Consider the following 14,553-nt stretch of genomic DNA (forward strand, 5'->3'; position numbering starts at 1 on the left):
TCAAACCTGGCACCTTCCTCTTCTGTATAGCTCAGTACCACACTGGGTAGTGCCTGTGCCCACTTAATCATTCATACTGTTCTCTGTTTATACCAAATGGGAAAGATTTGGTAAGAATTAACCAGGTAATGTGATTTTAAAAAAAGAGGCTTTGTGCTCTGTTCCTTCATGATCTACATTGGCTCCCAGTCCACCAACGTCTCATCCTTGTGTTCAAATCCCTCCATGGCCGCACCTCTCCCTACCTTTGAAACCTTCTCGAGCCCTACAACCCTCTGAGATCGCTGCGTCCCTCGAACTCTGGTACATCCCCCATTTCCTTCGCCCCACCATTGGTGGCTAAGCTTTCAGCCGTCTGGGCCCTAAGCTCTGGAATTCCTTCCCCAAACCTCTCCGCCTCTCCACCTCTCTCTCCTCCTTTAAGACGCTCCCTGAAACCTATTTGACCAAGCTTTTGGACCTATCCTAATGTCACCTTCTTTGGCTCGGAATAATTCTTTGTCTGATTACACTCCTGTGAAGCGCCTTTACTGCGTTAAAGATGCAGTATAAATGCCAGTTGCCATTATGCTCTGACTGGAGCTGAAGCCTGTAGGACTGCACAGTAATCGCAGGGTCTGTGAGGTGGATTTTGATGCTTATTTCCAAACATTCTCCTTAAATTAATCGCCAAAGAAAAAACATTTACAGTAATTAAAATAGAATATGAAAAATACTCCATAGACACTGCCAACACCACATGGGGTTTAAGTATCCATTGGCCCATGATGTGTACATGTGATGCTGCATTAGAATAACTTCCTGGCACGTGCAGTCCAGTATGGTTTTGCTGTAAGTAAGAAAAACAGACTTGCATTTATATAGCACCTTTCACAACCTCAGGACACCCCAAAGCACTTCATAGCAAATGAAATATTTTTGAAATGTAGCCACTGTTGTAATGTAGGAAATGCAGCAGTCAATTTGGGCACAGCACGATCCCACAAACAGCAATGAGATAATAACCAGATATTCTGTTTTCAGTGGTGTTGGTTGAGGGATAAATATTGGCCAAGACACCAAGGAGAACTCCCTGTCCTTCTTCAAATAGTGTCATGGGATCTTTTACATCAACTTGAGAGGGAAGACGGGGCCTCAGTATAACGTCTCATCCGAAAAACAGCACCTCTGACAGGGCAGCACTCCTTTAGCCTGGATATTTTTTGCCTTGGTGTCCAGAGTGGGGCTTGAACTGATAGACCTTCTAACTCAGAGGCAATGTGGGCTACCCACTGAGCCACAGCTGACAACATCAAAAGGCAGCTGGGCAGGTTTCTGAGAGTGACAAACATCTCTGCGTATAGGTCGGTGGGTCGATGGGGGCTGTGTCTCCTGGTCACCATGATCTGGAGCTTGCTTGATGGCCTTCAAGCATTGGGGAGGAACTAAGTCAGCTAAAGAATTTTTCTCTGTGTTTTATGCTTCTCCCAGGAGATTGCACGTCTGCGTGGGTGGGGGGACAGGCAGGATGGGGCGAAGGGGTGTAGAGTTTACAACATGCCAGGGTGGGACCTACCCCACAGACCAACTGGTCTTTTCCAGTCTCTTTACCAATGTTCATATTGGGAGAGCCATTCTGATTGGCATCGGCCAGATGCTGTTGCTCAACCAATTGGGCAGATAGCGATTCCCAATCCTGAGCCCGCCAATGGGAAGAAGCTCAGGGCAGTCCAGGGTGAGCCTCCTTCGAAGTCTCCCTCCCACCTCCAAAAGGAAGAACCCGTCATCCAATCAGGATGCAGGTCCAGACGTAATGGGGATTGGAGACACGCTACGACGAATCCTTGGCCAGTCACGGCCCTGGGAACGGGCACTGCGTGGCACAATGAGCAGGAGCTCAGCTCCAAAATGTTTCTGATCTTGCAACATTTCAGTCAATGGAGCTTTGCTTCCAAAACAGGCAAAAAACACGGCCATCATATATTCCCAACGTGGAGATGCCGGTGATGGACTGGGGTTGACAATTGTAAACAATTTTACAACACCAAGTTATAGTCCAGCAATTTTATTTTAAATTCACAAGCTTTCGGAGGCTTCCTCCTTCACATCGTTCACCTGACGAAGGAGAAAGCCTCCGAAAGCTTGTGAATTTAAAATAAAATTGCTGGACTATAACTTGGTGTTGTAAAATTGTTTACAATATATTCCCAAGTAACACATGCCACCTTCTGGCACCTTGCAGGATTTCAATGCAAATCAATTTGGAAAACTTTGAAAGTAAATTTAGTGCTTTCCTTAGTCAGCCTTGGCTCAGTTGGTAGCACTCTCGCTTCTGAATTAGAAGATCATAGGTTCTAAGCCCCATTCCACAGGTTTGAGCACATTAATCCAGGCTGACACTCCCAGTGCTGTACTGAGGGAGTGCTACACTGCTGGAGGTGCCATCTTTTGGATCAGACATTAAACCAAGGTCCCGTCTGCCCCCTCAGGTGGATGTAAAGGATCCCATGGCACAATTTTGAAGAAGAGCAGGGGAGTTCACCCTCGTGTCCTGTCCCAATATTTATCTCTCAACCAACATCACTAAAACAGATTATCTGGTCATTATCACATTGCTATTTGTGGGACCTTGCTCTGCACAAATTGGGGGCCGCATTTCCTACATTACAACAGTGACTACATGTCAGAAAGTACTTTATTGGCTGTAAAGTGCTTTGGGATGTCCTGAGGTTGTGAAAGGCGCTATATAAATGCAAGTTCTCGCTTTCTTTTCTTGCTGGGTTACGTCTCCATGGGTACGGACTGCACTTTGTACCTCTTCATGTTCGAGTCGAGCCAGCAGGGTTAATTCCTGTGCTCCCGGTCTCCCAGCGTGTAGCCTTGCTCGAGGGGAGTACAGGTCGGACCGCGGGCTACAACACCGATTGTCTGACCGCCTTCCTGTCAGGTGAGGGGGCCCCGCTAGGAGAGCAGAATAACCAGTCTATTCCAATGTGACATCCACATATGTGAAGTTTCTGGGTGGAAATCAAGAGAGGAAACTTGGGCTGATATTATTCCCCCCCTCTCTATAGAGAGGTTGATTCTGGTGCCCCTTCACCCAGGCTGGGATGAACACTGATTCAACACAGATGGTAGTTGGAAACCTTGCCAGTCTGTGTGGCTCCGTACCACACTGGTTGGCGCAGTTACCCACCAAACAATCGACTGAGCGTGAGTGTTGGTAATGAGCTGGGCCTGATTGCCAAGGTATCGACAACACTGTTCCAGTCAACCATCTGGAGGCCATAAGGGAGAGGAAAAAGATCGTGCTCATTGGAACTGTATCTGGACACTGCTGTCTGGTCTGGTTATTTCACAATCTCTATTCTAAATTAAACGCAGCCTTGCTGCATTCGTACTCAACAACCCAGTGCCAAATCAACCACGTACTGAAGGCTGGACCAGAGCCCAATAGAAGCCAAGCTGCCATATTCCCTGTTTTTGTGTCAGACGTACATGTGCGTTCTGACACACCTGTAGCAGCCCCACTCCGTTAAGGTGAGCTTCAAGGTAAAATGTGCCAAATCCTTTCTGTTAAATTGCCACCTGTCGTTCATTAACATCGACGAGGATGCAATTTCTGAGGAACTTTAGGATTTTAAAGTAAGCTCGCCTCGGATTCAGAAGGTCGTGGGTTCCATTCTCACTCCAGAGACTTGAGCAAATAATCCAGGCTGACGCTCTCAATGTAATACTGAGGGAGTGCTGCACCGTCGGAGGTGCCGTCTTTCGGATGAGACGTTAAACTGAGGCCCCGTCTGCCCTTTCAGGTGGCTGTAAAGATCCCACGGCACTATTTAAAAGAAGAGCAGGGGAGCTCCCCCCAGTGTCCTGACCAATATTTATCCCTCAACCAACATCACTAAAAACAGATTATCTGGTCATTGCTGTTTGTGGGATCTTGCTGTGCACAAATTGGCTGCTACGTTTCCTACATTACAACAGCGATTACACTTCAAAAATACTTCATTTGCTGTAAAGCGCTTTGGGAAGTCCTGAAAGATGCTAAATAAATGCAAGTATTTCTTTCCTTTGTCTGCAAGAAATGGAATGATAATATTCACTTGACTTAAAGGGACAGTGTGGCATGACAGAAATTGTCCTCTATTTGTAAGAACAACTGGCACAGGATAGGCCACCTGCCGCATACAGTAGGGAAAGACCCAGAAGATAAATGCATGGCACATGTTCTGGAATATTCCAGAAACTGAAACATGGGGCACAGGATACAGGGCACAGGACACAGGGCACAGGATACAGGGCACAGGATACAGGGCACAGGATACAGGGCACAGGACACAGGACACAGGGCACAGGACACAGGGCACAGGGCACAGGGCACAGGACACAGGGCACAGGGCACAGGGCACAGGATACAGGGCACAGGATACAGGGCACAGGATACAGGGCACAGGGCACAGGATACAGGGCACAGGATACAGGGCCCAGGGCACAGGACACAGGGCACAGGGCACAGGGCACAGGGCACAGGGCACAGGGCACAGGGCACAGGATACAGGGCACAGGACACAGGGCACAGGACACAGGGCACAGGATACAGGGCACAGGACACAGGGCACATGATACAGGGCACAGGACACAAGATACAGGACACAGGGCACAGGACACAGGACACAGGGCACAGGACACAGGACACAGGGCACATGATACAGGACACAGGACACATGATACAGGGCACAGGACACAGGACACATGATACAAGGCACAGGACACAAGATACAGGACACATGATACAGGGCACAGGGCACATGATACAGGGCACAGGACACAAGATACAGGGCACATGGCACAGGACACATGATACAGGGCACAGGACACAAGATACAGGACACATGATACAGGGCACAGGGCACATGATACAGGGCACAGGACACAAGATACAGGGCACAGGGCACAGGACACAGGACACATGATACAGGGCACAGGACACAAGATACAGGACACATGATACAGGGCACAGGGCACATGATACAGGGCACAGGACACAAGATACAGGGCACAGGACACAAGATACAGGGCACAGGACACAGGACACATGATACAGGGCACAGGGCACATGATACAGGGCACAGGGCACATGATACAGGGCACAGGACACATGATACAGGGCACAGGGCACATGATACAGGGCACAGGACACAAGATACAGGGCACAGGGCACAGGACACAGGACACATGATACAGGGCACAGGACACAGGGCACATGATACAGGACACAGGGCACAGGACACAAGATACAGGACACATGATACAGGGCACAGGGCACATGATACAGGGCACAGGACACAAGATACAGGACACAAGATACAGGGCACAGGACACAGGGCGCAGGACACAAGATACAGGGCACAGGACACAGGACACATGATACAGGGCACAGGACACAAGATACAGGGCACAGGACACAGGGCACATGATACAGGGCACAGGATACAGGGCACAGGATACAGGACACAGGGCACAGGACACATGATACAGGGCACAGGACACAGGGCACAGGACACAGGATACAGGGCACAGGATACAGGGCACAGGATACAGGACACATGATACAGGGCACAGGACACAGGACACAAGATACAGGGCACAGGGCACAGGACACAAGATACAGGGCACAGGACACAGGACACATGATACAGGGCACAGGACACAAGATACAGGACACAGGGCACAGGACACATGATACAGGGCACAGGATACAGGATACAGGGAACAGGATACAGGACACAGGATACAGGGCACAGGATACAGGACACAGGGCACAGGACACATGATACAGGGCACAGGATACAGGACACAGGGCACAGGATACAGGACACAGGATACAGGGCATAGGATACAGGGTACGGGACGCAGGACACAGGGCACAGGGCACAGGGCATAGGGCACAGGGCATAGGGCACAGGGCACAGGATACGGGGCACAAGATACAGGGCACAGGGCACAGGATACAGGACATGGCATAGGACACGGCGCAGGACACAGGGCACAGGGCACAGCACAGGACACAGAACACGGCACAGGACACAAGGCTCAGGCCACAGGACACATGACACAGAACGCAGGGCACAGGGCACAGGGCACACTGCACAATAACATATATAGGCCTAGAGATTCGGGCACACCCATTTTTGGGCATGCGGGGGAGCACAGGGAATGATCTGGTGGCCGGGGGAGGGGTAGTGGTGACTGAGAGGGGATGGGTGGGCCGGGGGGGGGGGGCGGGGGAATGGGTGCGGGATGGGAAGGGGAATGGTGGCCGGGAGTGGGGGGGTGTGCTGTCGCCCATGTAGGGGGTGAGGGGGGAGTTTAGTGGTAACTGGGGCGGGATGGGGGGAGGCTGTAGTCCGTGTAGGGGGGGATGATGGCCGGCAGTGGTCCATGGTCTTTAATGTGGGGTTGGGAAGGTCACTCCTGCTCCTCCTGGCTCCACAATCAGGTAATTATATCTTTAAAAGTTAACTTGTTAAATTCTTGAGGATAATCCCATTGTAGAGACTTGTAATGAAATATCCCCTAAAAAGATACAACTCTCATAATAAATTTAAATTGGTGGAACGTAACACATGTACCTAACCAGTCACAGGCAGAAGTTGTTCCACCTGGTTCACTAACACTGGGCCGTGTGGCACAGAGCAGAATTCACACAGGCTTTACACAATGTACGTTTATATAGCACCGTCAATGTAGAAAAACATCTCAAGCAGACCTCAGCAGGAGTAAGTGGGCCGATTGGGGGAGGTGGCTGAAAGTGCTGTCCTGCAGGTAGCTTTTAAAGAGACTATTGAAGAGATGTAACAAGGCAGAAGTGTTGAGGGAAGGAGTTCTGGACTAAGAGGTCTAGATGGTTCCACTGGTTGTAGACCAGAGTTAGAAAGGTGGAGCGTACTGCCAGAGAAATAGGGTAGGAGGAGATAGCAGAGGAGGGTGGGAGTGAGGGGACAGGGATTTGAATATGAAGGCGAAAATTCTGAAATTGATATGCTGAGGGACTGGAAGCCAATGGAGATCGACGGGGACGGAGGTGATAGTTGGATTGTGTACGATTGGATTTGGATAGCGGAGCTCTGAATGAGTTGGAGCTTATGTAGCGTGGGTCTCAGGAGGTCAGTGAGGAGAGTATTGCAGAAGTCAAGTCTGGAGTTGACAAAGGCATGGATGAGGGTTTCATCGGCAGGTGGAGTGAGGTAGGGGTGGTGGAGAAATTAGGCAGTCTTGGTGTTGGACTGGATATGGCGTTTACAGATCAGATTGAGAAGGAGACCATGAATGTTATTACAAGTGTTGGGTCTGTCTTAGGTACAGAAGTACTGGTCTCTCCTGTACATGGTCTTATTGCCTTACATTTAGGAGTGTGCCCAATATCTAACGATACAATAACGTGTCCCGGGGTATAACAATAAGACACCCTTGTGATCTGAACTTGTCTTTCGCCCAGGCTCTCGTGCGTTTCTCCAATCTTTTCAATGGCGGCCTGAAACATTCGGTGAGATGAGGCCAGGTGCGAATCATTGAGCTGCTTAATTACACAGACAGGAAGTGAACATACAACATAACAATCAAAGCCAATTTTACTTACTAACTCAATCTCAGTTCTCTCCTCAAAAATTGGGAAAAAATAATAAACCACGAGCCCTATCCCTTTCAGAGGCTGATTTACTTGTCCTTGATATTATTTTTATTTCAGATAACCTCTAACTGTAAGAACAGCCCTCCTGTATTTCAGCTCTCGGCACAAGGCCTCAGGCTTACTTTTCCCAGCCTCGTGTTTCAAGCTCAATGGTCCAAATGTCCCTTTTCTCTCTGTGTTTCCAGCCCCGGTGAGAGTTGTGATGATGACTTCCACCCAGTGGTATGTTTTTTATACTTGTTCTCAGGATGTGAGCATGGCTCCATCTATTGCCCATCCTTGGTGGCCCTGAAAAGATGGTGGGTCTTCACCTTGAATCGTTGCAGTCCGTGCGGTGAAGATGCTCCCACAATGGTGCTAGGTACAGAATTCCATGCTTTGACCCAGTGATAATGAAAGATGGCAATATATGTCCAAGTCAGGATGGTGTGTGACTTGGAGGGGAACTTGGAAGTGATGGTGTTCCCATGACATTACTATCCTTGTCAGCTGAGGCTCAGTGCAAGCACACTGGCTTTTTTTTTAGGTGTCAATGAGTAGCACTCATGGCTGAGTCAGAAGGTTGTGGGTTCGAATCCCACTCCAGAGACTTGAGCACATAATCCAGGCTGACACTCCAGTGCAGTACTGAGGGAGTGCTGCACTGTCGAAGGTGCTGTCTTTCAAATGAGACGTTAAACCGAGGCCCCATCAGCCCTCTCAGGTGGACGTAAAAGATCCCATGGCACTTTTCGAAGAAGAGCAGTGGAGTTCTCCCTTGTGTCCTGGTCAATATTTATCTTTCAACTAACACCACTAAAACAGACAATCTGTTCATTATCGCATTGCTGCTTGTGGGACCTTGCTGTGCACAAATTGGTTGCCACATTTCCTTCATTACAACAGTGTCTACACTTCAAAAAGTACTTAATTGGCTGTAAAGCGCTTTGGGACATCCTTGGGAACCCAAGTGATGAGGGACAACAGGATTTACTGCACCCCATATCAGTTACGCTTTCTACATTCTTGTGTGCATGAATATAAACGTGAATGAATTGTCAATCTCCAGTAAACACGAGAGAAGAGGCACCAGTCAGTGCCAATCACCAGCCTTTAAGTATATGACGATAGGCCTTGCTGACTTGTCGCTGAGACTCCTGTGGCACCCACAGGCCTGTTCTGCTTCGCAAGGAATGCTGTAAACTTTGATGCCCAGTATCGCTCGAGCATGGAATCCCAATAGCCATGGCACTGAGACAAAGGCAGATTCAGCATGCTTCTTACCCCTCCCCCCACCCGTGAAAGCGGTTACATGGATAACGGTGGAGAGAAACGATTATCTGGTCAGAGTCTCAGGTGTGCATTGACTAGACGTCTAGGAATGTGCAGTGGGGTATCTGGAATTGATGCTCTGAGCAAACATCTCTGTGTTCTACCTCAAAAACAGCACTGAAGTAAGGAAAGCACATTCCTGACCACGGGGGGGATATTAAGAGTGTGACTGGCAAACATATGTTAGCACTCTGCAGTGACCTTTCCCTGGTTAAACTTTCTCTTCTGAAGATATTACAATGATGTTTCTGTGAGGGGAGACAGTGGTTCAGTCACACATGGGTCTGACTCAAAGCAAATGCTTTGATCAGTGTTGCGGACTCTGGCTCTGTACTTCACCTCCATTAGAGATAAGGAGACACGTTGTCTGAGGGTGCATTCCTCTTCTACATCTCCTAATGCCGTAACCCTTCACAGATAAATCACAAGTAAGAGCTCAGGAGCCCAGTTCCTTCCCGCTAATGCTCTCAGTCCAGAGTTGATTGATAACAAGCTGCTGTTGTGCTCCGCACTCTCCTCTCCATTCCTCAGCCCAAGCTCCCCAACCCTGTGTGGGTACGGTAGCATAGTGGTTATGATACTGCATTAGTTATCCAAGCAGCTCTAGACTAATAATCTGGAATCATGAGTTCAAATCCCACCACAGCAGCTGGGGAATTTAACTTCAATTAATTAAATAAAAAATCTGGAATACAAAAAGCTACTATCAGTAATGGTAGACTTGCAGAGTACCAGATTGGTGTAAAAACCCATCTGATTCACTAATGCCCTTTAGGGAAGGAAAACTGCCGTCCTTATTCAGTCTAGCTTATATGCGACTCCAGATGCAAAGCAATGTGGTTGATTCTTAATCGCCCTCTGAGATGGCCTAGCAAGCCACTCAACTGTACAATCACGCTTCAGAAAGTCACAATAAGAATAAAACTGGTGGACCACGAGGCACTGGACATGACAAAGGCAAACCAAGCCCAGTTGACCCTGCAAAATCCTCCTCACTAACATCTGGGGACTTGTGCCAAAATTGGGAGAGCTACAACAGCCTGAAATAGCCATACTCACAGAATCATACCTTTCAGCCAACATCCCAGACTCTTCCATCATCCATCCCTGGGTATGCCCTGTCCCACCGGCAGGACAGACCTACCTAGAGGTGGTGGAACAGTGATATACAGGCAGGAGAGAGTGGCCCTGGGAGTCCTCAACATTGACCCCATGCAATCTCATGGCTTCAGGTCAAACATGGGCAAGGAAACCTCCTGCTGATGAATCAGTCCTCCTCCATGTTGAGCACCACTTGGAGGAAGCACTGAGGGGAGCAAGGGCACAGAATGTACTCCGGGTGGAGAACTTTAATGTCCATCACCAAGAGAGTGGCTCAGTAGCACCACTACTGACCAAGCTGGCCAGGTTCTGAAGGACATAGCTGCGAGACTGGGCCTGCGGCAGGTGATGAGCGAACCAACATGAGGGAAAAACATACTTGACCTTATCCTCACCAATCTACCGGTCGCAGATGCATCTGTCCATAACAGTATTGGTAGGAGTGACCAACAGCACAGCCCTTGTGTGAGACGAAGTCCCGTCTTCACACTGAGGACACCATCCATGGTGTTGTGTGGCACTAACACCGTGTTAAATGGGATAGATTCAGAACATTTCTAGCAGCTCGATGTGGTGCATTAGCAGCCGAATTGTATATTCTTGCACAATCTGTAACCTCATGGCCCGGCATATTCCTCACTCTACCATTACCAACAAGCCGGGGGATCAACCCTGGTTCAATGAGGAGTGTAGAAGAGCATGCCAGGAGCAGCACCAGGCCTACCTAAAAGTGAAGTGCCAACCTGGTGAAGCTACAACTCAGGACTACATACATGCTAAACAGAGGAAGCAACATGCCATAGACAGAGCTAAGTGATTCCACAACCAACGGATCAGATCAAAGCTCTGCAGTCCTGCCACATCCAGTCGTGAATGGTGGTGGACAATTAAACAATTAACGGGAGGAGGAGGCTTCATGAACATCCCCATCCTTAATGATAGCAGAGTCCAGCATGTGAGTGCAAAAGACAAGGCTGAAGCATTTGCAACCATCTTCAGCCAGAAGTGCCGAGTGGATGATCCATCTCGGCCTCCTCCCGATATCCCCACCATCACAGAAGCCAGTCTTCAGCCAATTCGATTCACTCCACGTGATATCAAGAAACGGCTGAGTGCACTGGATACAGCAAAGGCTATGGGCCCCGACAACATCCCAGCTGTAGTGCTGAAGGCTTGTGCTCCAGAACTAGCTGCGCCTCTAGCCAAGCTGTTCCAGTACAGCTACAACACTGGCATCTACCCGACAATGTGGAAAATTGCCCAGGTATGTCCAGTCCACAAAAAGCAGGACAAATCCAATCCGGCCAATTACCGCCCCATCAGTCTACTCTCAATCAACAGCAAAGTGATGGAAGGTGTCATCGACAGCGCTATCAAGCAACACTTACTCACCAATAACCTGCTCACCGATGCTCAGTTTGGGTTCTGCCAGGACCACTCGGCTCCAGACCTCATTACAGCCTTGGTCCAAACATGGACAAAAGAGCTGAATTTCAGAGATGAGGTGAGAGTGATTGCCCTTGACATCAAGGCAGCATTTGACCAAGTGTGGCACCAAGGAGCCCTAGTAAAATTGAAGTCAATGGGAATCAGGGGGAAAACTCTCCAGTGGCTGGAGTCATACCTAGCATAAAGGAAGATGGTAGTGGTTGTTGGAGGCCATTCATCTCAGCCCAAGGACATTGCTGCAGGAGTTCCTCAGGGCAGTGTCCTAGGCCCAACCATCTTCAGCTGCTTCGTCAATGACCTTCCCTGCATCATAAGGTCAGAAATGGGGATGTTCGCTGATGATTGCACAATGTTCAGTTCCATTCACAAACCCTCAGATAATGAAGCAGTCCGAGCCCGCATGCAGCAAGACCTGCACAACATCCAGGCTTGGGCTCATAAGTGGCAAGTAACATTTGCACTAGACAAGTGCTAGGCAATGACCATCTCCAACAAGAGAGAGTCTAACCACCTCCCCTTGACATTCAACAGCATTACCATTGCTGACTCCCCCACCATCAACATCCTGGGGGTCACCATTGACCAGAAACTTAACTGGACCAGCCACATAAATACTGTGGCTACAAAAGCAGGTCAGAGGCTGGGTATTCTGTGGCGAGTGACTCACCTCCTGACTCCCCAAAGCCTTTCCACCATCTAAAAGGCACAAGTCAGGAGTGTGATGGAATACTCTCCACTTGCCTGGATGAGTGCAGCTCCAACCACACTCAAGAAGCTCGACACCATCCAAGATAAAGCAGCCCGCTTGATTGGCACCCCATCCACCACCGTAAACATTCACTCCCTTCACCACTGGCGCACTGTGGCTGCAGTGTGTACCATCCACAGGATGCACTGCAGCAACTTGCCAAGGCTTCTTCGACAGCACCTCCCAAACCCCCAACCTCTACCGCCTAGAAGGATAAGGGCAGCAGGCACATGGGAACAGCACCACCACGACTTGGAAATATATCGCCGTTCCTTCATCGTCACTGGGGCAAAGTCCTGGGACTCCCTTCCTAACAGCACTGTGGGAGAACCTTCACCACACGGACTGCAGCGGTTCAAGAAGGCGGCTCACCACCACCTTCTGAAGGGCAATTAGGGATGGGCAATAAATGCCGGCCTCGCCAGCGACGCCCACATCCCATGAGCGAATAAAAAAAAAACCCCATTGGGATTCCGGTGTGCACTGGGAAACAATCCCTGTCCAAAGTTGAGCTCCCCACAGATGGGCCCTGGTCAGATGTACTAGGGTCACCACCCCATCTGGATCGGAGTGATGTGTCCTGAAAGTTTCAAAATTGAACGGCACACCATGAGCCCGGATTTTCCGATCAGATCTGCCCAATTTATGGTATTTACCATCGCACCTGTCCCATTTTCCTCTGTCGTTTCTGGCAATTGTAGGAAGCACCTGCCCATTTCTAGATAGTTCCATATAAATGAGGCAAAAGTGTACTCCACTGTCCATCATTTAGGAAGATAGGAACAGGGGTAGGCCATTCAGTCCCTCGAGCCTATTCCCCTATTCAATCAGGACATGGTCGATCTCAACCTCAACTCCATTTACCCGCCATTGCTCCATATCCCTTGATACCCTTACCCAACAAAAATCTATCGGTCCCAACATCCACAGCCTTTTGGGGGAGAGAGTTCCAGATTTCCGCTACCCTTTGCGTGAAAATTTAGGATTTCATTCCTAAGCGGCCTGGCTCTAATTTTAAGGTTATGCCCCTTTGTTCTTGATCGCCCCACCCATGCCACATGGTGAAAGCAGATAAATCAGTAAGTGAAAGCTGATCACCACCACCCTGTCACTTAATGGGAGGGGCATGCAGCGAGAGCTGGCAGAGGCTTTGGGAGCCTGGTTTGTAGGCCCTTTTCAAAATGACGCCAGTCGCATCGTTGGGGTTAACGGAACGGGGAAGGCTAGCGACCCCATTTGGAGGTGGTTACCGCCCGGTGCTTAGGGCTTTCTCCAGCCACTGCTCCCTTTGAGTGCAGCTCCCCACTAGGACCTTAAAATTGGTGAATTTACCCAATTTAATATGTTAAAATAGGCATAGAGGAATGTAGCAAGCACATGTTAAACCCTCATCCTCAATATCAGCATTGCTTCTACCCACCATTTGCCAGTTTTCAGTTGAGAAATTCCCAAACGGCCAACTCAGAAATGAGACTGGTCCAAGTGGACAGGTGGGAAACCGAACTCCTGGCATTGCCCTGCTGGTGAGGGGCTAGAATGGAGGGCCAGATCCCACCCCTGCCAGTGTAGAAAGTGTCAGTTCTATTGAGGGGGCTCACCAAATCTCTGACCCTCCCACGAGTTGAAAGGGTAGAGTTCGGGTTGGAGTTTGGGACTGAAGCATTGTTTCAGTGGAACCAGCTACTCATCGGGTTTTTTTGCCAACTTGGCATTCACGGGTGGTGCTGTTTAATGCCGCCATGCCTCAATTAAAACAGGACGTTTGAGTGGTATGGAGTTCACAGTCTTCCGTTCTGAGAACCGCGGGAAGAGTTTCCAGACCGCTCGTCTCCCTGGGCTGTAGTCCACAGAGAAGACAATGATTGAGAGTCCTCGCACTGAGCCCAAAGACACTCCCTTGCTGACAGAGAGATAGACCAGTTTTCTTTCATCCAACAAAGTGCTGACTGACTCTGGCATTAATGTATTGAATAAGCCATTTTATGCCTCTTTATTCACAAATCTGTCAACAATCCGTTATCAATCTGACACACAACAAGGCTGTGCTGTGTACATTAAATAACGTCCCACAGCCTCAAACTCTTCCCTTGTTTTGTACTCAGCCCAATCAAACCCCGAGTTATTTTCACCCTTTCCCAATTGAAGTATTGCCATCGCTCAACGTCTTTAACCCTTGCACCACTGAGATTGAAATATTTTGCATCATGTGATGGCTCTGACCATCCCGCAGCTCTGATTTGCAGCATGATTTTGACTGGCAACTATTAAAGCA

Source organism: Heptranchias perlo, chromosome 33 (assembly GCF_035084215.1).
Source record: "Heptranchias perlo isolate sHepPer1 chromosome 33, sHepPer1.hap1, whole genome shotgun sequence".
Classification (NCBI taxonomy): domain Eukaryota; kingdom Metazoa; phylum Chordata; class Chondrichthyes; order Hexanchiformes; family Hexanchidae; genus Heptranchias; species Heptranchias perlo.